This window comes from Macrobrachium rosenbergii, chromosome 26 (assembly GCF_040412425.1).
Source record: "Macrobrachium rosenbergii isolate ZJJX-2024 chromosome 26, ASM4041242v1, whole genome shotgun sequence".
NCBI lineage: Eukaryota > Metazoa > Arthropoda > Malacostraca > Decapoda > Palaemonidae > Macrobrachium > Macrobrachium rosenbergii.
Genome location: NC_089766.1, coordinates 48,922,675 through 48,947,870, shown reverse-complemented (window position 1 = coordinate 48,947,870; position 25,196 = coordinate 48,922,675). Strand labels below are relative to the sequence as shown.

The 25,196-nt window shown below is 36.9% G+C and overlaps 2 protein-coding genes across 2 annotated transcripts in view; both read right to left on the bottom strand.

The window, feature by feature from the left end:
• Positions 1-1,035, bottom strand: part of LOC136852842 (transcription factor GATA-6-like) — a 108,331-nt gene extending 107,296 nt beyond the window's left edge. Inside the window, exon 1 of the mRNA XM_067127747.1 lies at positions 510-1,035. The gene's annotated coding sequence lies outside the window, so the exon portion shown is untranslated. The remainder of the gene's footprint in view (positions 1-509) is intronic.
• LOC136852841 (processed variable antigen-like) overlaps positions 1-25,196 on the bottom strand; it is a 76,601-nt gene that overhangs the window by 33,766 nt on the left and 17,639 nt on the right. The window lies entirely within an intron of this gene.

Here is a 25,196-nt window from a genome sequence, read left to right as displayed (position 1 = left end):
TAAATGTGTCCCAGACAGGAAAAATGGTGCCTTCAAGAATCCCTAGAGTATAATAAATGTCATGTAACTGGCTAGTTAGCGCCGACTGTTGATGGTATCTACTCCAACTCAAGTAGCTCTACCACAGAAACTCCATCACTGCGTATACTGCAGTTATCCCTGATTTTTTAACCACAATTTTCCCAATCTAATGATTCAAGGAGCACACGTTTCTTTTAGCTCAAAACCAATAGCGTTTTCAGTGAGGAAGTTTGTGGGGTAACAGGTTACGTAGTAAAAATCGCCAGTCTTAAAGGAAATTGGTTAGTAACTTAACAAGCTGGTTTGGTCATCCGAAGCATATGAACTTTTCTCTTGTACACACTTATTGCACCTGTTCCCTCAAGGGTAATTAATATAATGGCACCCCCCGATAACTGTGTCGTCTGCTTCTTCAACAGTTACCCAAGCACGTCTCCAGTTATCACTGACATTAGAAAAAATCAAAACTTAAAATCGTCGATACTCACTTTTTATCAGGCGGTCGCCGTCCAGCGCTATCTACGACACGGAGCTTCCAGCCTCACTTTTCTAACAGCTGATGACATTTGCGACGTCGCAAAACAAAACCGATCCTTCTGGTTTGAAAAATATAAAAAAAAAAACTGACGCTGCTGCGTTTGCGATCGACCAGGCAGGAGGCAGTCGACGCCGATGCAGAATGTCCCCTCGAAGAAGCCCTGTTGTGGTACTGTACTGTACTGTACACTTACTGTAGACGCGCTCCGCTCGCTCTATCCTTTCCGAGCTGGGGCCAGCCCGCGTCTGGGTATGTTATGCAGTATGTCTGTTATTACTGCCAGCGCCGTTTCCTGAGGAGCCCCAGTCAAGTCTTGTTTACACGAGCTATTGGGAGCTTTGGGTTCTCTCGAAGAGGATGCGTCCCCGGAGTGGAAAGCCTGGAGTGTCTCCGTGGGAGAGCGAGTCGTTCGAAATCAAAGTCTGCGCGATTGGTGGTTGGGCACGTGCTCTCGCTAGGCCACCCGTTCAGCCAATGAGCTGCGAGAGGCGCCTTCCTCCCCTGCCACTGACACCTGTTCTTGCGGCTGTGTGCCTGGCCCCCTTCAACAACCACCCCCCCCCCACCCCCACCCCGTACCCACTCCTCCCTTCCCTCAAAACGTGCCCTGACCATGGGTAGTCATTTCTCTCATTTGGGCATTCTGTTTTCCCCTTTCGTCATCATACGAGGCCACGAGGTTCTGTGGTCTTGGCTGATGTCGATAGTTAAGTTGGTAATCTTCCTTCCCTGTTCTTTGAAAAAAAATAAAAAGTACATTCCCAGAATCGTAGAATTTTTTAAACCACCTTCATTGCTCTTGTATTCACAGCTATATCAACTGTACATATAAATGGTGTATTCAGCAACTGTTTAATCGAACCAAAGGTACGAGTTTTCAGTATAAATAGTTTTAGACAAAAACAAAAAATTCCACACTTAATCTTGGCTATTTTTCTCTTGTATGAAAATTTGTCTGGGTGATAAAATTGATCATCATCACCATTAATATTTTTTTTAATTACAATGAGCCACTATCCTCCTCAGTATTATTGTTCTAGTGTTAGTGGTAATGTGACGAAATAGTCAATGCTAATCATTTAGAAGTCAACAGAAATTATAAATTGAAAGCTAGGATATTGAGAAGTATTTTCGCAATGTATCAAGTATTTTTTAACAGGACGTAAATTCTTTATATACCTCTTGAAGCGAAGGTGGAATGGTTAATTGAACGGTCAGGACCAATATGGACTCTTATTTGTTATAATCTCACAAAGAGGTCTTTTAAGACGTTTCTCTTAAATGCAATCCCAGAATTATTTTTGAGCGCTAAGCAGCATTGACGCTTAGAATTAATCCAGGATCCTGGATTCTGGAATATTCCTAGCAGAAGCTCGAGAGACAGTTGGAATATGCCGTTTCGTCTAATTCCTTTGTAGCCTTCCACGGCAGATACGCAGGTTGAAACAGTCGAGTTGTGAAAAACAAAACTGAAGTCATAATGTAAGTGGAACGTTGCTATGTGCAATCCACAACAGATCTAGAATATGTTTTGTGAAAAATAAACCTGAAGATAATACCGGTGCCCTGTACAAATATAGAATAAATTATATTAGGAGATAAGCTTTTGCATCCTGCAAAAGAGGAACACTGGCGGTGCATATGTATAGTATATATATATGTATATGTATATATATACATATATATATGTATATATCTATAGATTCAGCAGTGGATCCCCATGCATGGTGTATATATATATATATATATATATATATATATATATATATATATATATATATATATATATATATATATATATATATATATATATATACATGTGACGCTATAAAACATAAATGGATAAAGAAATTGTAACTTCATCTGTCAGTTTAGCAGTCTTGTGTTTCAGTTTACCAGAGTGACGCTATAATAGGCTTTCAGTTTAAGAGTTTACGTTTCTTTGTAACGTTCGCAATGAGTATACATTCTTCTTTGCTATGAGTCTGAGCTAGGAACGCCTAGAGCAGTGGTTCTTAACCTTTTTCAATGTATGCACCCCTTTCAAATCAGCGGTCAGTTCTCGCAACCCCCTGAATTGCTGAAATAAACAAACAAACAAAAATTATTATTATTATTATTAGTATTATTATTATTATTATTATTATTTATTTTATTTTATTTTATTGTATTTTATTTTTATTTTCTCCAGAAAAAAATACACGTATATAAATATATATTTATATATTTATTATTCATAGTTATGCTCCTTAGGAACCGGCTTCCCACCCCCTAGGGGTCCGAGCACCCCTGGTTACGAACCACTGGTCTAGAGAGCAGAGTGACCAAATACGAAAAAAAGAAAAAAAATGGCAGTAGAAATATAAATAAAGAGCAATTAAGGTCTGGATACGTAGGATCTATCGTCCAATGAGTCACTGACATCTCAGATTGACCAAGGAACCTTGATTGAACCGCCGTGAGCCCTACGAAGTAAGTGCTCCAGAGATTTCTTTCGGCAGAGCTCTTTGAAATTCAGACACGCTTATCTCGTGGGAAATGTGACCCCCGTTAAGGCAGTTTTCGGGATCGTTTTCGGATTGTAGGAAGGTTGTCAGAATATCGAAGAAAAAACGGGACTCATTCTGTTGCATTACTTAACATAAATCTCATACAGTTTCATTTTTATTTTAATTTATTATGAAATAGAGATAATATCGATAACACACTTTAGCTGTAGTTAACGTATAGCAGAGAACAAAATGAACGGTATTTAGATCGGAGGATTAACCCTTTATATCCGAGGATTACCCGACGGCCACTAGCATCGCGTGAGCTTCTGACTGATGTGCCGACCAAAGGGCGCAGCTGCGGGACGCGTCGTCAGGTTTCCAGTGGACGGAGTACCGTGACGGAATTCTGGCTTTAATTAGTAGGCTCGATTATCGCAGTTTCGTTTAGCGACTTGCTGCGTTTTCACGGCTGCAGGTTTCTGGGCCTTCCTCTCCTTCGCATCTAGTAGGAGTTATATATTATTTCCTTAATTGTTTTATACCAGTGTCTCGCCTTTCTCCATTCACATGTGATAGGAGTTTAATATTATTTCCTTAAGTGTTTTATACCCATCACTTTTTTCCCATTCACATGTGGTGGGAGTTTTATATTACTTCCATACATGTTTTTTATACCAGTCTCTCTCTCTCTCTCTCTCTCTCTCTCTCTCTCTCTCTCTCTCTCTCTCTCTCTCTCTCTCTCTCTCTCTGGCTGAACCTGATCTTCAAAGCACAAGTGGCTATCACCTTCAAGAAGGCTCTTCGAAGGCGAACTCTCCATGCAAAGAAAATCTTTTATCTTCTTGGACATGACAAATCTTAACGTATAAGAACCGCACGATTTCTGGAGCAGAGAAGGAAGTCAAGAAAATCAGTCCGGAATCAGAGAAAACTCCCGAGAGGTCAGAGGTCACACTTGAGAGAATTCGTGTCACTTCGGAGTGGCGCGCAGCGTGTGTGACTGATGTCGGGTTCGTATAGCATGCAAGCAAGCAACTCCCGGAAATGATTTGGCTTTTGTTTCTTTGTTTTTTACTGGAGGAAAGCGAGATTCAGTCTGACGGAAATGTGAATCATTCGACCGAAAGGAAACAGTGATTTCATAATTAAGATGCTCGTTGTTATTCATCTGATTATCTTGATTAAGCGCGTTTTTGGAATTAAACCAAAATTCATGTAGGCTTACAGTATACCTTTCGTCTGCAGGTTAAATCTGTGTGTGTATATATGTGTGTGTAAGCATTAATCTACAAACGTCCTTTAATATCCAATTCTCTCTACCTCGGAAATACGGTAATATATTTTCATACATGTTACCGGAAGGGGAATTTTTTAGTTGATAATACGTTCGTCGTCTCGTGGGCTCGAACCACTGAAGACAAGAACTAAGTTGGCCGTGTGGTTAAAATCGCGTCACTGTAGTCCTGAGTTCCAGTCCTCTGTGGTTCGAGCCCACGAGACGACGGACTTATTATCAACCAAAAAATTCCCCTTCGGGTAACATATATGAAAATATATTATTTCCGAGGTAGAGCGAATTGGATATTAAAGGACGTTTGTAGCTTAATGCTTGTATATGAATCACGGTGATGTGATAAAAATTCATATATATGTGTGTATATATATCTACATAATATTTCACATTTGTTCTTGCAGGGTACGTAATTTCAGAAGTAGTCTGGGGATATACAACTTTCCCCGTAAGGGAGTGGTGCCATCAGTGCTCCTCACGTGGTGCACTGTAGGCATTACTTCGGCCCCTAGCTGCAACGTCTTTCATTCCTTTTACTGCGCCTCCGTTCTTATTCTCTTTCTTCAGTGTGACGCTCCATCCTCTTTGGCAGTTGTTTCCTAGTACAACTGCGAGGTTTTCCTCCTGTTACACCTTTCAAACCTTCTTGCTCTCAATTTCTCTTTCAGCACTGAATGAGCTCATAGGTCCCAGCACTTGGCCCGTGGCCTAAACTCTGAATTCTAATCTCTTCGATATACAACTGTAAATGAATGAGGAAATATGCAACACGCAGTTTGAAGATGATCAGGCAGCAATGATGATCCGCTGGCATAGCGGTTAGTGTCGTGGCATGACACTCAGATGTCACGGTGGTTCGCGTCTCCCCAAGGGCGATGAAAAATCACTGATCAGTTACTGCTGCAGTGTGGGGTCTGCGGTGGGAAGTTGGAACCAACATTCTTCGGATGCTTGAAATAATAATAATAATAATAATAATAATAATAATAATTATGAATATCATATTCTTAATATGTAAACCTCTCGCGTCGAGTTCGGTCGACGAGAGGGCGGACGTCTGATTTTCTTCCGATGATATAAGTAGTTCATGCCTCTAGTGTTTGTCATGCGTATTTTATAGCTAACGCTATCAGATGTTTCCTTCATTTACTGAAAGAAATGAGTTTCGTTGACTTTTAAATGAAAGCGGAAATGTTCTCTGTTGCATTGTGTATATATATATATATATATATATATATATATACACACACACATACATACATATATATAAGTATATATGTATATTTTGTGTTTATATACATGTACATACTTACATATATGTACAGTATATATGTATATTTTGTTTACATATACATGTACATACATACATATATGTACAGTATATATGTATATTTTGTGTTTATATATACATGTACATACATACATATATGAAATTTTTACCTTATATATCTAATTATACTGCATGTACATCATATAAATTTCATCTTTACATATAAAGCAAGCGAATTATTTATGATAAATACCGACACTGGAACTCCACAATTTCAGACTCCATGAATAATTATGCATTTCTGGAACGCGAAACGAAAAGACGAAAGAGTTGAGATACTGAACGTGGGGGGAGAAGTCTGAAAGTGCCCGCAAGAGTAGCAGAAAAAAATCCTATAAATAATTTGGTGCGAAAAGATACGGGATAATTCGTGATATCTTTCCTTGATGGAAATTGAGAAAGTGAGAGGAGAGCATCCAGTATGGTGCTGATAACATCTGAGCTACATTCTAGGATGACTGAAGTGTATTCAAGGAGACGTAAATAGCTGCGTCTGATAAACCTGAGAGAGAGAGAGAGAGAGAGAGAGAGAGAGAGAGAGAGAGAGAGAGAGAGAGAGAGGAGAGAAAGGCGGAATGAGTAACAGGAATAGAATGGAAAGGGCCAACTATCTTTTTCATGAATCACTGAATGAATGAGAGAGAGAGAGAGAGAGAGAGAGAGAGAGAGAGAGAGAGAGAGAGAGAGGAGAGAGAGAGACTGGGTTAGGACGTAGGGCGGAATGACTAATGGGAATAGAATGGAAAGGGACCATTATCTTTTTCCATGAATCACTGAATTCGAGAGAGAGAGAGAGAGAGAGAGAGAGAGAGAGAGAGAGAGAGAGAGAGAGAGAGAGAGAGAGGGCGTTAGGAAGAAAGGCAGAATGAGTAACAGGAATAGAATGGAAAGGGGCAACTATCTTTTATCATGAATCACCGAATTCACAAGTGAGAGAGAGGGTTTTACAGAAAACTCGATTGCGCCGAAGAAACGTCGACGCATTTTTTACTTGTTTTCTCTTATTTTGTGGCTTGCAAAAAAAAAAAAAATAAAATAAATAAGTTATATCTTTTGGCATGTTAATATCTTTATATTTTTTTATGCAGAATCTACAGGTCAGTCTTTTACCAGATATGAGTTATTTGTAACAGTAACAATCACCTTTAAAGTTATCGATGTCTTCATACTTTTCGGATACGCATGTCACCACAATGCCTAAGATCCAAATGCAGAAACTAATGGAGAAATTACGATTCCCGTGACACTACTACAATCTACACCCGAAATGTCAGAATTAGGTTAACTTGTATTTGTTACCAGAGACATTTTTTTTATATTTGTTACTAGAAACGTTTTCTTATATTTGTTACCAGAAACATTTTCTTATATTTGTTACTAGAAACGTTTTCGTATATTTGTTACCAGAAACGTTTTCTTATATTTGTTACCAGAAACGTTTTCTTATATTTGTTACCGGAGACGTTTTCGTATATTTGTTACCAGAGACGTTTTCGTATATTTGTTACCAGAAACGTTTTCTTATATTTGTTACCAGAAACGTTTTCTTATATTTGTTACCAGCAACGTTTTCGTATATTTGTTACCAGAAACATTTTCTTATATTTGTTACCAGAAACGTTTTCTTATATTTGTTACCAGCAACGTTTTCGTATATTTGTTACCAGAAACGTTTTCGTATATTTGTTACCAGAAACGTTTTCTTATATTTGTTAACAGAAACATTTTCTTATATTCGTTACCAGAAACGTTTTCTTATATTTGTTACCAGAAACGTTTTCGTATATTTGTTAGCAGAAACGTTTTCGTACATTTGTTACCAGAAACGTTTTCGTATATTCGTTACCAGAAACATTTTCTTATATTTGTTACCAGAAACGTTTTCTTATATTTGTTACCAGAAACGTTTTCGTATATTTGTTACCATAAACGTCTTCTTACATTTGTTACCAGAAACGTTTTCGTATATTTGTTACCATAAACGTCTTCTTATATTTTTTACCAGAAAAGTTTTCGTATATTTGTTACCAGAAACATTTCGTGTGTTTGTTACCAGAAACATTCTCGTATATTTGTTACCAGAAACATTTTCTTCATGAAGGATACAGACCTGTAAGTCCGGCCTCTCTCTCTCTCTCTCTCTCTCTCTCTCTCTCTCTCTCTCTCTCTCTCTCTCTCTCTCTCTCTCTATTATTTAGCCCTATTAGATATACATTTTACTTTACCAACACTATACAAGGTAAACTAAAGACTCAGTAAACCTATTGAAGTTTGCATTATTCTTTATTGTCTTAGCAAGAATAAGGAAATTTCTGAACAAGCATTTGGTAAGGAAACAGTGCAACAATGTTCAGGAAGAACGTGATGCAGTAACTAAGCCCTGAAAATATTAGCATTCCAGGTGTGCAACACATCTCCCATCTATTTGGCCGTTTTAAATGGATTCGTATGATAGATAGAGTTGCCCCTTGGAATATTGTGGCTTTCGTCTCTTGCCCACACTCGGAGTGAGTTTTCCGAAGTGCATTACCGAGAGGAAATCGCTCACTGAATGTTTCGCTTCCGTTAGGGCTTGTTTAGTTTTTATTTTATACTGCACGTTGCTGAACTTGCCTGTGAGTTCATTTTTATTTTGAACCAGATTTCCTTTCCCATTTATAACCTTCCCAACTTAAGCATTGGATATGATATTCCTCTGAGCATGGCTGCCAAATTTCGACTCTTCTGTTATATATATATCCCTGCAGACCGTAAGATAAAAATTGTGTGGAATTTCTAGATACGTTTAATGGATTTCATCCTGCGAAAAACGATTCTTGGAAAACCGCAATTTCCCGCAGAGGGGAAGTGGCTCAGTCCACCGCACGTGGTGCACTGCAGGCATTACTGAAGGGTCCTTGCTGCGTCCCTTCGGCACCTAGCTGCAACCCCTTTCATTCCTTTTATTGTACCTCGGTTCATATTCTTTCTCCCATCTGACTTTTACACCAGCTGATTCATAGTGCAACTGCGAGGTTTTCCTCCTGTTAAACTTGTCAGACCTTCTTTCCGTCAATATCCCCTTCAGCGCTGAATGGCCTCATAGGTCCTCCCAGCGATTGACCTTTAGCCTAATTTGCATATTTTATATTCTAAGATATGAATCCTCATTGCTCTGCGTGCCATAGATATAAACCAGCGCTTCTTATCCTTTGATTCGTAAGTGGGATATGAAGAGTATTTGCACCGGATTTAATTTTTCCCGCGCGCGCGCCCGCTTTCATAATTATTGTTAGTGAGTCGATGATGTCACAACAGCCTGAACGGAAAACGGCACCTTTCCACAGGAAATTTAATATCCTGTGCTCTGTGACTATCTCCACACGGTGCCCAATAACAGTCCAGATATTCTCGTAATATTAACGACTGTTAGCGCGTAATATTTGTGAGGAATAGGGAATAATCCATCTTCGCAAAATATCTCATTCAGTTTTTCACTATATTTATCCGATATTTATGGCGTCCAAAGGTTTGCAACTTTAATTGACGACTCAAGCCTAGGTAGAAGACTGTTTTCATTTTAGAACGGTGAAGATATAACTAATAACTTCAAGCATTGGAACCGTCGTGGGGTTTTCTCAAGAAAAACTTGGAGGAAAAATAGCGGACATTGCTGTGTGTGTTTTCCTCTTGTCATCAGAATAGTTTTTGCTGTTTAGAAAGATGCGAAATGATCCATAACTCCAAACCGACATTGGAACGGGAATCGAAATAAAGGTGAACGGGGATTAAAAATAAAGGTGAACGGGAATTAAAGAATTGAAGGTGAACGGGAATTAGAAAAAAGGGGGTGAACGGGAATTAATAAAATAAGGGTGGACGGGAATTAGTAAAATAAGGGTGAACGGGAATGAATAAAGTAAGGGTGAACGGGAATGAATAAAATAAGGGTGAATGGGAATTAATTAAGCAAGGGTATACGGGAATTTAAAAAAATAAGGCTGAACGGGAATTTTGAAAATAAGGGTGATTTGGCAGGTAACTAGTAGTACAGCTGTGCAGTTTCTCTCTCTCTCTCTCTCTCTCTCTCTCTCTCTCTCTCTCTCTCTCTCTCTCTCTCTCTCTCTCTCTCTCTCACAGAAGCAAGCTTCCGAATAAGGTAAGACGATCCTCGCTGCATATTAGATAGGGTTGCTAGATTCTCTGTTGCAAGCGTATAGGCAAAGTCGATGTAGTGAGCTTTCCGAGAAAAGGTTCTTCGATAAGCTGACACTAATACAAAACGTCTAGTGACACTGCCATTAAAAATCGATTTCCAAGACTTTTGTTGTCTCATATAGTCTGATAAGAACTTAAAATATTAATAACTCCTTTTTTTCATGTCGTGGTATTGGCTGTAGAACACTTTCGGATTTATTCGGTATTGTTTAAGAATACGGTTTCTATTTCCGTGCAAAATTTCCTTTCAGCTTTGTAAACTTGGCATCTTTTTTGCATAGCATTTTACACAATGTACAGTACAATCATGTGTTTTATAGTACTCCCTGCAGTTGTGTCCATCTAAATGGCGTAGCGCTATCGAATTTCTAGGAAGTTTTGCCCTCCATTAAAAAAAATTTATCATCTTCTTATATATACTTCTTCCTTTATTCGCAAGCCTTCTGTTGTAAACCTTATTTGTGCTCCTTTCTCATTGTACAAGACGTTTTCTGAGAGAGAGAGAGAGAGAGAGAGAGAGAGAGAGAGAGAGCAAGCACAACTATGAATATGGGCCACATTTCCGGATATCGAGTACAGCCCCGTCTGTGCATATATCTTTTCTTGAATTTTAAGTCATGCCCCCTTTTTTCCGGTCATTTGTATTGGCAGTCAGTGAGAGAGAGGCTGCATTATGTTAAGTTGTCTAGCAAATTCTCACATTTGTACAGCAAACTGTTGTGTTTCAACTACGTTTGCCACCTGTAACATCGTACGCGGTCCTGATCAGTTTCTAGACTTATTGCCAATTAGATTTTCAGCAGACAAGCTGGTAGAACACAATTTTGAATTTTCAGTTCCAAGTGAAACCTGAAGAACTATGCGTCACATTTTTTTTTCGGTGCATTCATTCAACATGTAACGTGCCAGAGTTTACACTCAGAAAATTTATGTGCTTCCTCTTTTAAAATTTACCGTAGAACTGTTATTATTATTATTATTATTATTATTATTATTATTATTATTATTATTATTATTATTATTATTCAGAAGATGAACCCTATTCATATGGAACAAGCCCACCAAAGGGGCCACTGACTTAAAATTGAAGCTTCCAAAGAATATTAAGGTGTTCATTAGGAAGTAAGAGAAGGTAAAGAGAAATACAGAAAGAAAAGATCTCGCTTATTAAAAAGAAAAAAATAAATTAATAAATTAATAAAAAGACAAAAATGTATTAAAATGCAAGGAGAATGGCATTAGGGTAGCAATGGTCATTACCCGGAGAACACTTACGATGTTGCAGAAATTCGAACAGTTGAAGCTTGGCTGTTATTGTCAGTGATCATTACGAAAGTTGCTAAAAGAACTCTTGTAGAAAAGGTTAGTAATGTATGATTTTTTTTTTTTAGAGTGTAATGCACATTAACATACTGGGAAAAATCTGACCCGGTGACAGTCAGGCATTTCCGTTGCCGTGACGTAGGCGACGCTACGAAACTCGTAGCCATGTTGCGTTTCAGATTCTTATGCTATACATCGTCACAGTCTAAGTCATTGAAGGAATAGAATAGCAGTAACCAGAGAACATTTTAGAATGTTGTCGCTGCTTTTCCAGTAGCTACACCTTCGTGGTTTATGGACAGTCGCTGAAAGAAATTTTTCATTAATGGTAATTTAAACTATTTTGAATCGATGGAAACCTCCTGACCAGCGACGATAAAATCCGAGACTCAAAACATGAAAACAAATGGTGAACGTTATCCATTTTATACGTTTTCTTTTTTTGAGCTGGAGAATAACTTTTCCTATTGTGGAGGTTCTTAAAAGTCAATTCCGGAGAGTATTATTATTATTATTATTATTATTATTATTATTATTATTATTATTATTATTATTATTATTATTCAGAAGATGAAGCCTATTCATATAGAACAATCCCACCCACAGGACCATTGACTTGGAATAAAATCTTGCGAAGAATATGGTACACTTTAGGAAGTAAGAGAAGGTAAGGGGAAATACAGAAAGAAGAGATCTCACTTATTAAAAAGAAAATATAAATTAACGAATTAACAAATAGATAAAACTTATAATGCAAGGAAAATAGCATTAGGAAGTAATGCATTGCATCTTCGCTTGAACTTCTGAAGAAGAAGAAGAAGTTCCAACCGCACGACATCCTCAGAAGGGAGGCTGTTCCAGAGTCCAGCGGTGTGAGGAGGATTAAAGGACCTCTGGAACTTTGGTGGAGAAGTTCGACGGCGAGGCTAAACATTGACTGCATATTGGTGCTTCTGCTGTTCAGCAAACCTGCTTGCTTTCGGCAGGAGAAGGGGACCAGGGATCAGTTGTGAATGGGAAAAATCTCTGATTCGAATAGGAACAAAATTTAATTTACTTGGCAAGAGCAGTATTACTTCATACTGCTGTGGAGTCGATAACTAAAAGATCTTGTAGGGGAATGATGACCTTTACTGACAGAAGTGAATGAGTAATTTTTAAATTATAGAAACAGCAATAGTGGTTGCGTAACCGTATATAAGAAAGTAAAAGGGCAATGCATTTAACGGGCAATTGTTTGCCCTATCTTGTAATTATGGTTGCAGTTACTAGGTCTTGCGAAATCAATAATTATTCCATTATGTTTTTACTTATATATCATTTGTATACACATATGATTTATATGCAGTATATATATACTGTACACTATATATTTATTCTGTACATCACATACACCGTGACTTTTTTATATTCACAAACATTAAGCTACAAATGTCGTTTAGAATCCAGTTCGCTCTACTTTGGGAATATTACCGTTACTTAAAGTCGTCGATCCGTACTATAATTATATATATATGTATGTATATATATATATATATTTATATTACATATATACACATATATAATCTCAGTAAATATTTAAAAAAAGGTTGTTTAAATAAATCGACAGAATTCGATGCAAGCTTCCCTTTATATCCTATATGGGCAAATTAGGAAATTCACGTTGAAATGTGATATTTACAGAGAGATATATATCGAGAACAAATGTAATTTGATATTCAGAGGTCACTATCTTTCCTTCAGAAACGCTGACGTCAAACACACATTGATAAGTAACGGGATAGAACTTGTGCGTAGTGAAAGTTTTTTTTTTTTGTGTGTGTTAGGCTACACGCTTTCGATAATTTGGTCATAGTTACGATTTCCATTTATTTATTTATTTATTTTTTGGTCTACTTCTTCAACTTTTAGTTTTCTGAAAAGAAAACTATTGTGCCGGCTTTGTCTGTCCGTCCGCACTTTTTCTGTCCGCCCTCAGATCTTGAAAACTACTGAGGCTAGAGGGCTGCAAATTGGTATGTTGATCATCCACCCTCCAATCATCAAACATACCAAACTGCAGCCCTCTAGCCTCAGTAGTTTTTATTTTATTTAAGGTTAAAGTTAGCCATAATCGTGCTTCTGGCAACGATATAGCATAGGCCACCACCAGGCCGTGGTTAAAGTCTCATGGGCCGCGGCTCATACAGCATTATATCGAGACCACAAAAGGATAGATCCATTTTCGGTGGCCTTGATTATACGATGTTCAGAAAACTCGATTGCGCCGAAAAAAACCTTACGCGTATATTTTAATTGTTTTGTATTTGTCGCTAAAAATCATCGTATTGTTTTGGTGATCCTTTACAAGACACACACACATACACACACTCACACTCACACTACACACACACACACACACACACACACACACACACACACACACACACACACACACACTTTCTCTTCTCATACCGTCCACAATATGATTTGACGCACTGTCTGTTTGTCAGTCTGACACTTATCTCCACTCGAAGGCCTGGTCGTAAGTACACTCAGGCTAAACCCTCAGTCATATTAGTGTGCAAATAAACACGGCAGTTTGTCTCGTACGCTGGCCAGCGAGCCAAGTCCCGAAAACACGTCTGTTTAGATTCCTTGTTTTTCCTGGTCATGTACTTCAAGTACTGCTATGCATTCTTCGGACTGTTTGATTAGTAAATAATGCGCTGAGAGAGTGAGAGAGAGAGCGAGATTCGGTGAAACATGCAATTCCATCTATAATCTGTATTGGATGAGGATTGTCGAAAGCATCTTCTTAAATTAGGTTTCTTCTTTTTTAATATTTCTTAATATAATTTATATATAACTAATTTTACGTAAAAAAGTCTAAAAATGTTTTGTTGAGTACTGTAGACGTTTATCATACCTTGTGTGTGCATAATTGCTTATGAAATAATGCGGGCACATCGTATATTATTTGTACACAAAATAATTATGAAGGAAAAGTCACATTTTTATGTCTTACATTTATAGAAATAAATTGTTTTGATTATTTTTTTTTTTCATTCATCTTTCGACCCCTTCAAGCGCTGATTTTGGCACAAAATTTATAGCAATCGCTTTCTGAAATGATCATTCACCTTGTGAGGTTCAACAATGCTGATTAACACATTCACTAATAGCACTGGTCATTTTATCATGTGATTTCGTGTTGAAATTTCACTTAGTCGTACTGTTCTCCTTCGATTTTAATGCATTTTTCTCTGTTTATTAATTGATTAATTTAATTTATTTTTCTTTTTTTAATAAGCGAGATCTCTTCTTTCTGTATTTCTTTTTACCTCCTCTTACTTCTTCCTAATGAACACCATAATATTCTTTGGAAGCTTGAATTTCAAGTCAGTGGACCCCTTGATGGAATTGTTCCGTATGAATAGGGTTCTTCATCTTCTGAATAATAATAATAATAATAATAATAATAATAAATAATAATAATAATAATAATAATGGATAAGAAATCATTTTTAAGCCCACCCCCCGTGCGAATGTGTTACCAAAGTCCCTCTGTACCACAGGTTGGCTTGAGCAGTAAATCATGTACCTTGTTGTTAATCGACTGTTGTGTTGCATCTGACGCAGAGCTGGGAAGAAAACCGGACCTGAGGATTCATTACAGTATGTCAAATGCATACCATCAAAATGGTGGTGGGGGCGTTTTTTTTTTTTTGTAGGGGGCCGGGAATCCTCACCCACTCTCCCAACCTATAGAGTGATGACAGCAGCGGTGAATTCAGGACAGAGCTTCAACGGCGTGAGATGGTGTTTGTTGTTGCCGATTGAGCTGACTTTATCCAGCACGGGTTCTTGTTCATAGAGCAGCCCGTTAAATCGGGAGGTGGCGTTTCGCTGTTATCCCAGATTAGCACGAAAACTGAGGTTTGTGAGTCACTGTCGACAGTGACGGCGTTATCAGGGTCCTCGAATTTCATGGCGTTTTCACAGAAATGACTGGAGTGGGCCTATGCTAGGTTGAAGGTTTTCATTGTTCATTTTGTTAAGGACAAGATTTATACCATTTCTTAAGATTTTCGGGATGACTATCTTTATTAACAACAAAATTAACAGCATGATTGTGCTGTTAACAGACGACAGGAGACCTAGAGCTGGAAATGCCTTTCACTGGCATATTGGATTTTTATTTTTATATTACAATATTCAGGCTATATATTAGTATACCCCGTAAGGGGGAATAGTGCCGTCAGCGCACCTCTTGCGGTGCACTGTAGGCATTACTTAAGGGTCTTTGAAGCGTCCCTTCAGCCCCTACCTGCAACCCCTTTCATTCCTTTTACTGTACCTCCATTCATATTCTCTTTCTTCCATTTGACTTTCCACCCTCTCTAAAAATTGTTCCCTAGTGGAACTGCTTTGAGGTTTTCCTCTTGTTACACCTTTCAGACCTTCTTACTGTCAATTTCACTTTAGCGCTGAATGAACTCTTAGGTCCCAGCGCTTGGCCTTTGGCCTAATTCTTTATTCCAGTCCATTCCATATATTCATACGGAACAAGCCAGATAGACCTCATATGTTAAAAAGAAGAAAATCAGATATAGATGAAGGAACGTTTAGACGAATGAAAATAAGGTTAAAGTGCTGAATGCTTCCGTAAAACTGCTCCATAAATCACGTTGGCGCTTGGCAAGGACATTAGTAGAATTTCTGTGTCAAAACAGAGCTTTATGGAGATTAAAAAAACAGAATCTAATATTCAGTATTTTAAAACCTAATTATCTGTTATAAAAAAAATTGCGTAGCAATTATTTGTTCCCACATTGTAAGAGAAAAATGCCCGAAGCATTTTGTCGTTATTAGGATACTGAAAGCTGTGTGCTGTTCACTAATTAATTGGCCTATCAATGAATACTTGCTTTCCTTCAGTCAAACTCATGACTCACTGAGTACAATCCTGACCCACTCCAGATAGTAACTATTTAGCAGTAAGAGAAAACAAATAACTACAATTAGAAATGGTTTTTCTGTCCCCAAGTACTACGTCGTTTTCAAGGCTGACAGTCGCGTTGTTTGTGAAGATACACACACACACACACACACACACACACACACATACACACACACAAACAGAATTGTTTCTACCCTGTGGAGCACTAAATACACCGGTCAGTATTATTTTCGGTAGACCTTACATTTCCACATTACGTAAACTGTGTCTAAAATCAAGTTATTTTAACTTAAACTGTCTAAATCAAGTTACCTTGGCTAGAATGATAAGCACAAACAGAATCCTCATCTTTCTGTGCATCTGCCATGTAGGGTCGATGATAACCACAAACAACATTTCGAAAAATTAGGACACAGTCGACGACGCAGTCGACACCAGTGTAAAACATTATTACGATCATTTTAAGTTTTGTGAAGTGTCCTTCAAATATATTCTGAGGACCTTGGTATTATCTAGACCAAAAAGCACAGTTCTCTCACCCTCCTCACAACTCTTTCCAAATTCGATCTGGAACACCTTACTTTTTATGCGGTCGATATATACGTCTCTCGGTTATAATTGAGTTGGAATGGCTGATCTGATATGTATATCGTGTTGTTCTCAGAGAACATCATCATGATTCACTCTTTGGCATATTCATGTCATTATTTTGGTTTTCATATCCTTCCATGCCATCAGCCAGTCATGAATTCCCTCAAATTGTAGTTTTAAAACTGACAGAAAAAAAACTCCCAGAGATCGACCGGTACGTCTCTTTCCAGTCAAGAGCCAACGCTATTTCCATATTCACCTTATTTTAGCATCTGAATTCCATAGAATGTCGTAGCAGAACATTGCAAAGTCTTCGGGCTTTTCATAGGAAATGGTGCTTTCTCCTTGGGAAAAAGAGATGCAAAACACGTGTATGATACTGGTACGTTATATAAAAGTATTATTATTATTATTATTCAGAAGATGAACCCTATTCACAAGGAACAAGCCCACCAAAGGGACCATTGACTTGAAATTCAAGCTTCCAAAGAATATGGTGTCATTAGGAAGTAAGAGAAGGTAAAGGGAAATACAGAAAGAAGAGATCCCACTTATTAAAAATGAGAAATAAATTAATAAATAGATAAAAATATGTTGAAGTGCAAGGAGAATAATTAGGGTAGTGCATATCGATCTCTGAATTAAGAACGTCGTCTTAGAGTTTCGTTTCAGAAACAAGCTATTTTCTTTTTTTCTTTTTTTTACATAGGAGCAGGTTACACTTAAAAGAATGGTATTGAAGATCCGATGTTTAGTTACCAAACCTGTGACATTTAGACGAAATGTCTTATCATTATAGTTCAAGTTTTTATGATGAAACTCGAGAATGTTGATTCAGACACACATTATCATTCATGTTGCTTATTATTTAAGTTCTACTTTTATGATGAAACTTGAAAATGTTGATTGACATAAAGCCATAAACATTTGTTTATATGTATATATATGTGTGTGTGTGTAGCCTATATATATATATATATATATATATATATATATATATATATATATATATATATATATATATATATATATATATATATATGTATGTATGTATGTATGTATGTATATAATTATACACTAGGCACTGTAGTACATGCATTCACATCTATCTTGGAGTAAATTTACATGTATATTTCGTGATATGTATGCAGGAGAAATTTACGAGAATTTCCTGAAGTTTGCCATAGTAGATTAACTGATGGGAAGGGAAAAAATGAATAAGTCATGAATTAAAAATATGAATAATGAATTATGAATCTCTGAGAAAAACCAAACCAATAAAATCAAGATTGCATCATAGTTTTGAATATCCTTTTAACCAGTGGACAGTAATGTCAGTTAGAGTCATTAATTGATTTATCGCATTATATGTCAAATGAATGCACTTTAAAGGTCCTCTTGGTGTAATGCCATTGCGAGCGTATGTGTCAATATGTCATAAGTGTGACGTTCGTTGATATACGAACGATGCTTAGGCGCCAAAGACGGAAGACAAGGCGGCTTACTTAGCCCTTTTAATGTTGCTGTTTTTGTTGTTGTATATATATATTATGTATATATGTAGATATATACTATATATATATATATGTATATGCATATATATACATATATCTTTATCAGTTTCGAATTATTTGAGGTCCAAGAGAGAGAAAAGGGAAACAAATGATAACAGAGGGTAGAAGGTGAGCGAGAACTTCATGAAGAGCAAAAAAGAATAAAAAACGATTGGTAGAAAGGGTAACGAACAATGGATTCCGATAAAAAAATGGTATCAAATGGAGATGATGAAAACTAGAGTAAATGCAGGTCTTGTTCGATGCAGTTAGCATTTTGAATATTTTCTGAAAGCGGGAGATATAAGTCGATTGAATGATGTCAGAATTGAAATGGTTAGTATATATTTGAGAAAGGTCTTGGAAATTATTATTGTTCAGTAGATGAAACCTATTCATATGTAACAAGCCCACCAAAGGGACCATTCACTTGGAATTCAAACTTCCAAAGAATATGGTGTTCATTAGGAAGAAGTAAGAGGAAGTAAAGGGAAATACATTTAGAAGAGATCTCACTTATCAAAAAAGAAAAAATAAATAAATTAGTAAATTAATAATAGTTGAAATAGTTTTTAGAATGCACGGAGGATAGTATTAGGGTAGTGATGCATTGCATCTTTGCTTGAACTTCTGAAGTTCCAACTGCACGACATCCTTAGTAGGGAGGCTGTTCCACAGTCCAACGGTGTGAGGAATCAAGGACCTCTAGAACTGAGAAGTTCGACAGCGAGGCAAAACATTTACTGCATATTGGTGTTTCTGCTGTTCAGCGAATCTGGTTGATTTCTGAGGATGAAAATAAGGCAGTTCAGTGGTCTGAGAATGGAGAGAGAGACCAAGGTGCAAGATGCTGAGGTATGTGTGCTGATAGTGTGACTGAACGGCTGACCATGTCTAGGAAGGTATGCCTGGGTGAGGAAAAGTTCGCACATTAAGAGGTGAGGGAATGATTATCGTGATAGAGGAAAATATAAGAATTATAGGGATTAACATTATATTTTATACTTAGGAAGGTATATTTTAGGATAATTTTAGGAACATAAGATAGATTAAAGAGTAGTAAGCGTTAAAATGGATGGTATGCATATGGAAGCGATGGATTCATAAATGTATTTCGAATAATGGATGAGTGAAGGGGTGATTCACAGTGGAGGTGAAGAAGGGAGAGTAGAAGGGTATGACTAAGAGCATGTGGGGAAGGCAACTTGGGAATGCGTGAAGGGATTGTTGAGGCAGCTCTCCTCTATGGTAGTGAAGTGTGGATACTGAAGGTCAGTGAGAGAGAAAAGGTTGAAACTGCCGGAACAGATGTGGGGTAAGAAGAATTAAAAAGCTAAGAAATGTGAAGATAACGCAGAAGTTGTCAACAGCTTAATTTTAGTGCAAGGATGGACCAGAGTTTGTTACAACTGAAAGAATTGGTCAAACACACACACACATACATATATATGATTCATTTAACAGGAATTCATACTATATTTTTGTACAGTCAAACGTTAAGTCAGAAATACGACTAAAATCTGATCCTTTTAACTTTGGAATAGCTGACACCCAGAGGGAGTTATATATGGCGAGTGCATCTGCCCTGACCAGAATCCGAATATCATCGTATACCTCTTTTGGCTTGGATACGGAGGTGACAGCGACTTACCCATTCAGCTATCATTATAAGTGGTCTCCCCGCCATCTCTCTCTCTCTCTCTCTCTCTCTCTCTCTCTCTCTCTCTCTCTCTCTCTCTCTCTCTCTCTCTCTCTCTCTCTCTCTCTCTCTCTTTGCTGCGTCCCTTTCATTCGTATTACTTTACCTCCATTCATAATATCTGCCTTTCTTCTTACTTTCCACCTTCTAATAATTGATTCATAGTGCAACTGCGAGGTTTTCCTCCTGTCACACCTTTCACACTTTTTCACTCTCAATTCCAGTTTCAGCGCTGAATGACCTCATAGTTCCCAGCGTTTGACCTTTGGCCTAAGCTCTATATTCTTCTATTCTGTTGTGTCTTTAACTTTTGGGACAGTACTCCTTCATGGCAAATACAGCAGTTCTCTCCACCGAAAAGTTACCTTAGGATGTTTGTTTTCATAGGTCGTCTTTGTAGAGAGGTGATTATTATTTTTTTTTGCGTGCTCTCTCTCTCTCTCTCTCTCTCTCTCTCTCTCTCTCTCTCTCTCTCTCTCTCTCTCTCTCTCTCTCTCTCTCTCTCTCTCTCTCTCTCTCTCACACACACACACACACACACACACACACACACACACACACACACACACACACACACACACTAGGATGAAAGACAAGTGATTCAGGTCGAAAGTTCAAGATTTTGAGAAAGCTGATCTTTCAAAGACATGATTTTTTGCAGTTTGTTTTAGCTGATGTTCATAATTTTTTCTCACTTTACAACTTGTAAAATGGAGTAAAGAGATACGAAATGAATGAGTGTTATATGAACATTTGTGCCCGAGTTTTTCTCGTTTAGTATATGTGAAAGGAAATAAACTTCCACACGTTCTTCTGCTACCATCGAAGAGGATTAGTGTATCAGTAAAACGTTATAGTTTACCATAAAAAAGAACCGTTTTCTTTCGTATGATTACTAACAGGCTTTTGAAGGGAGACTTCGGTTTTATTGTTGAGATACATTCCTTGCACGCGTCTGTCAATATGATGTTATTTTGTAGTAGTAGTTTCTTTCCATACATTAAATTTTTCTGTGTATGCATTACGTAGATGGAATGTTTACTGCCTTTTGTTTATGTTTTTGTTTAAGTTTGCCTCTTGTTTAGTCCAAGTTTTGTGATCATTATCGTCTTTTGGTCATATTTTTCGTACGCCTCAAAAGGGGCTGGTACTAAATATGGCGCTCAGATTACACGTAAACAGATAGCTAACGAACTAAGGGCCGTGGTAGAGCCTGCTATGTAAGTATATATATACACTGTATACATATGCATACTTATACGTGTATATATATAAACAATTATATATACATATATACATAGATATGTACACATTGTCTATACAGTATATATATATATATATATATATATATATATATATATATATATACATATATACATACATACATACATACATACATACATATATATGGGGAAAACTCTTCGTCACGCAAGGTATGTAATTATTTATTTTCATAAAGTGCTGTTCATACTTCGTAATTGGATTTCAGTTGCAGGGTATAGATTCTAGGTTTTATTGTGAATTGGTAGAGTGCAACCTCTCAGGTAAGACAAGTTTGGAGTTTTAAAGTTTTTATGGCTTGATGCTTCTATTTGCCAAAATACAGGACGTTAAAAGCCATACTCTTGACTGTACCATGTGATTAACAGTTGCCTGAAAAATAATAATATATTTCATTCTAGTAATAGGTCTTGTTTTTTTTTTTTATCTTTCATTGGGGGGGCGGAGGCTGAAACTTGGTAGTTGTGACGCAATTAGATGTAGACACTTCACAGAAAAGGTCGAAATATGGCGAACTGATAGTTGCTCTCAATTTAATCCTCAAGTGGCGTGTAAAAAGGATTGTACTTCTAAGGAAGAGATCCGCACGGAGATATTGTTTATGTTTATGATATTTTTTGATTGAAAAATATAGAAAAAGATGCATACAATGCAGTACAGATGAGATAATCTGAGAAATATGCAGAGATAGCAAGAAATTCAGTCCTCGGAGATGGACGTAAGAACATGAACAAAAGTAGGTAAATTTCTCATCATCTCTGAATATTTCTCAGATAATCTCACCTGTAATGCATCATATACACCTTTTTGTACATTGCTCAGTCCACAAAAAATAAAAATCTTTAAAAATCATCTCCGTACGGAGCTCTTTCTTAGAATTACCAGACAAACAAATGATTTTATATGACTTTATGTACTTGACTTTCTGTTAAGCTAATTATGAGTCCTTGGAGAGACTTAGTTTTAAGTTTTCTGTAAAAGAAAACTATTGGGCCGGCTTTGTTTATCCGAACGCATTTTTTCTGTCCGCCTTCAGATCTTAAAAACTGCTGAGGCTAGAGGGCTGTAAATTGGTATGTTGATCATCCACCCTCCAGTCATCAAACATACCAAATTGCAGCCCTCTAGCCTCCTCAGTAGTTTTTATTTTATTTAAGGTTGTAGTTAGCCATAATCGAGCTTCTGGCAACGATAGAGGCTAGGCCGTAGATAAAGTTTCATGGGCCGCGGCTCATACAGCATTATACCGAGACCACCGAAAGACAGATCTGTTTTCGGTGGCCTTGATTATACGATGCACCGAAAACTCGATTGCGCCGAAGAAACTTCGACGGATATTTTTAACTTGTTCTATAATGCTCAGTCGAAAATAAAATTCTTTAATAACCATCTTCGCACGGAGCTCTTACTTAGAATTACCAAACAAATAAGTGATTTTATACAGGACTTTATGTACTTGACCTTCAGTTAAGCTAATTATGAGTCTCTGGAAAGACTTATTTTTATTATTTATTAACAAAATTAATCTGGTCTCCTCACACAAGGAGTTCTTAGTTCATTAATACATAAACCTGGGTTTTGAGGAGTTCATTTTAATTAACAGCGAACTGAAGCCACCGATTTATGAAACAAGTGATGATAAACAGAGATTATTTAGACCTTATACCTAAATTTAACACTTTTATTATTATTATTATTATTATTATTATTATTATTATTATTATTATTATTATTATTAGTGTCCTACGTTTTATTATTATTATTATTATTTATTATTAATATTATTATTATTATTTCTGTTTAGTGACCTACGTTTTATTATTATTATTATTATTATTATTATTATTATTATTATTGTTACTATTATTATTATTATTATCATTTAGTGTCTTACGTAATTCGGTGTGCCTGATTGGCAAATGTTAAAGAAGTAACTGATGTGAACAGGGAAATGTGAAATTGCTAATCTGAGAAGATGAATTTAACTATAAACGAATGCTTTATGTATCGAAGGGTATCACCGCCAAATATACTAAAGTCTACCTTCAAGGATTTTACGAAATAGGAATGAAAGAAAACGACAACAATGAGATGCAAGACTAAAGCATTTATTCACAGTCAGCGCCTTATAGTCGTCATAGCGCATGGAATGCTCATATAGTTTATGCTTTTAAGGCGGCATTATACCTTTTTATACTTACAGACCAAACTATTTATACTCGCTGAACCCGTGTTCGGAGTCGTATGACGTTTTGAACAGCTTTTACAAGAGTTTCAAATGCTGTACTGAATGGAATAGAATTCCACAGAATATTTCCAGTACGGTATTCGAACCAAACCCAGGTAACGTGATTTGATTTCTTATCTTTTAAAACGTGTTCCTTTAACTTTCTACACATACGGTACTAAATTTTGTTGCTCACTATTTTGCTAGATTATTTCGCCCATCGAAAAAGTATGAGTAATGTTATGGTATTCGTAAGGTTTATTTGTAATTATTATTATTATTCAGAAGATGAACCCTATTCATATGGAACAAGCCCATAGGGCCATTGACCTGAAATTCAAGCTTCCAAAGAATATTATGGTGTTCATTAGGATGAAGTAAGAGGAGGTAAAGGAAAATGCAGAAAGATTAGATCTCGTTTATTAAAAAGAAAAAAATAAATTAATAAATTAATAGATTACCATTGTAATAGATTACAATTGAATTATGTATTATCGGATGCATTGTAAAGCTATGGGGCTGCAGTTCAGGCACTGTGGACGAGGCGACTTAGCGACTTATTAAAAAAAACAGGGAAATTGCAAATATAAACGGTGAATGCGATATCCAAACTCACAATGGAAAATTTAGTTATTTTTAATAATGATGCGGCCATAAATACCATCACCACCAACAGAATATCAGTCACTCACTGGCCATGGAGTTATTTGCCTCTTAATTAAAAGATCTTCGGTGGACCATTGAACTGTATTACAACGAGACACGCGCGAGTGCACTGCCCAGTTCGAAGTGTTATTAAAATTAACATTTTTTCTGCCTGTTTCATAGTACTTCAAATGCTTTTATCTGCTTTATGGACAAGGGAATTGGAAGATCGTCTCTCTACCTCTATTTAGAAATATAAAGGCATATAGTTTGTTCGCTATCACAGTGGGAAACCTTCTTGTGATTTCTTCAGACTGCGTAAATGTGGGCGCTCCTTGTCCGTCTCGTCATTTCCGAGGATCCCAGCGTGTGCAGAGATCCAGAAAATTAAAAAAATTATAGACTAAACGCAGCAAATAAATATATAAGTCCATTTTGAACCTTTTGAAGGAGATGATGCGATACATTTTTTTTTTTTTAGTAATTCCAAACCACCTAAGGAATCCGAATAAATTATTATGTGCAAAGTCCAAAGTTTGGGCTGTAGCTGCCAGTTCTACAGTAAATAAGGATGTTTTGTAGAGTGATTTAGCTGATCATATACTGTCATCGTGTCTGAAAGGACACCTTGCTCCATCTGCGGAGACTGATTCATTAGCGTAAATATTATTGTAAGGAATGATTTTCCGTCTGGATAACAAGAACTCCAGGTTTTCCACCTGTCTTATCGGAACAGGTTAGGGGTTTCATTCACCAAGAATCTTCAAGGGGATCTTTCCTAGATAATCACCCCCAAGGGTTTTCGGGGTCTTTATCTAGGACTAATATTTCTTGGGGTCATTATCTATATGACATTTACAGTCTTTTATTTATGTTTTTGCCCTCATCCCAAATGACCTTGCTCTAAACACGCCGCAGAGGTGGATACATACCTGGTTAAAACCCTTAGGGGTCACTACCTAGGAAAGATCCCGTAAAGTTTGTGAGAAAAACGTTTAGTCATGTAACACTACTGTAACCCAGGCTTCTTTCTTTTAAGGTCTGTATCATGGTCACAACAGATAAC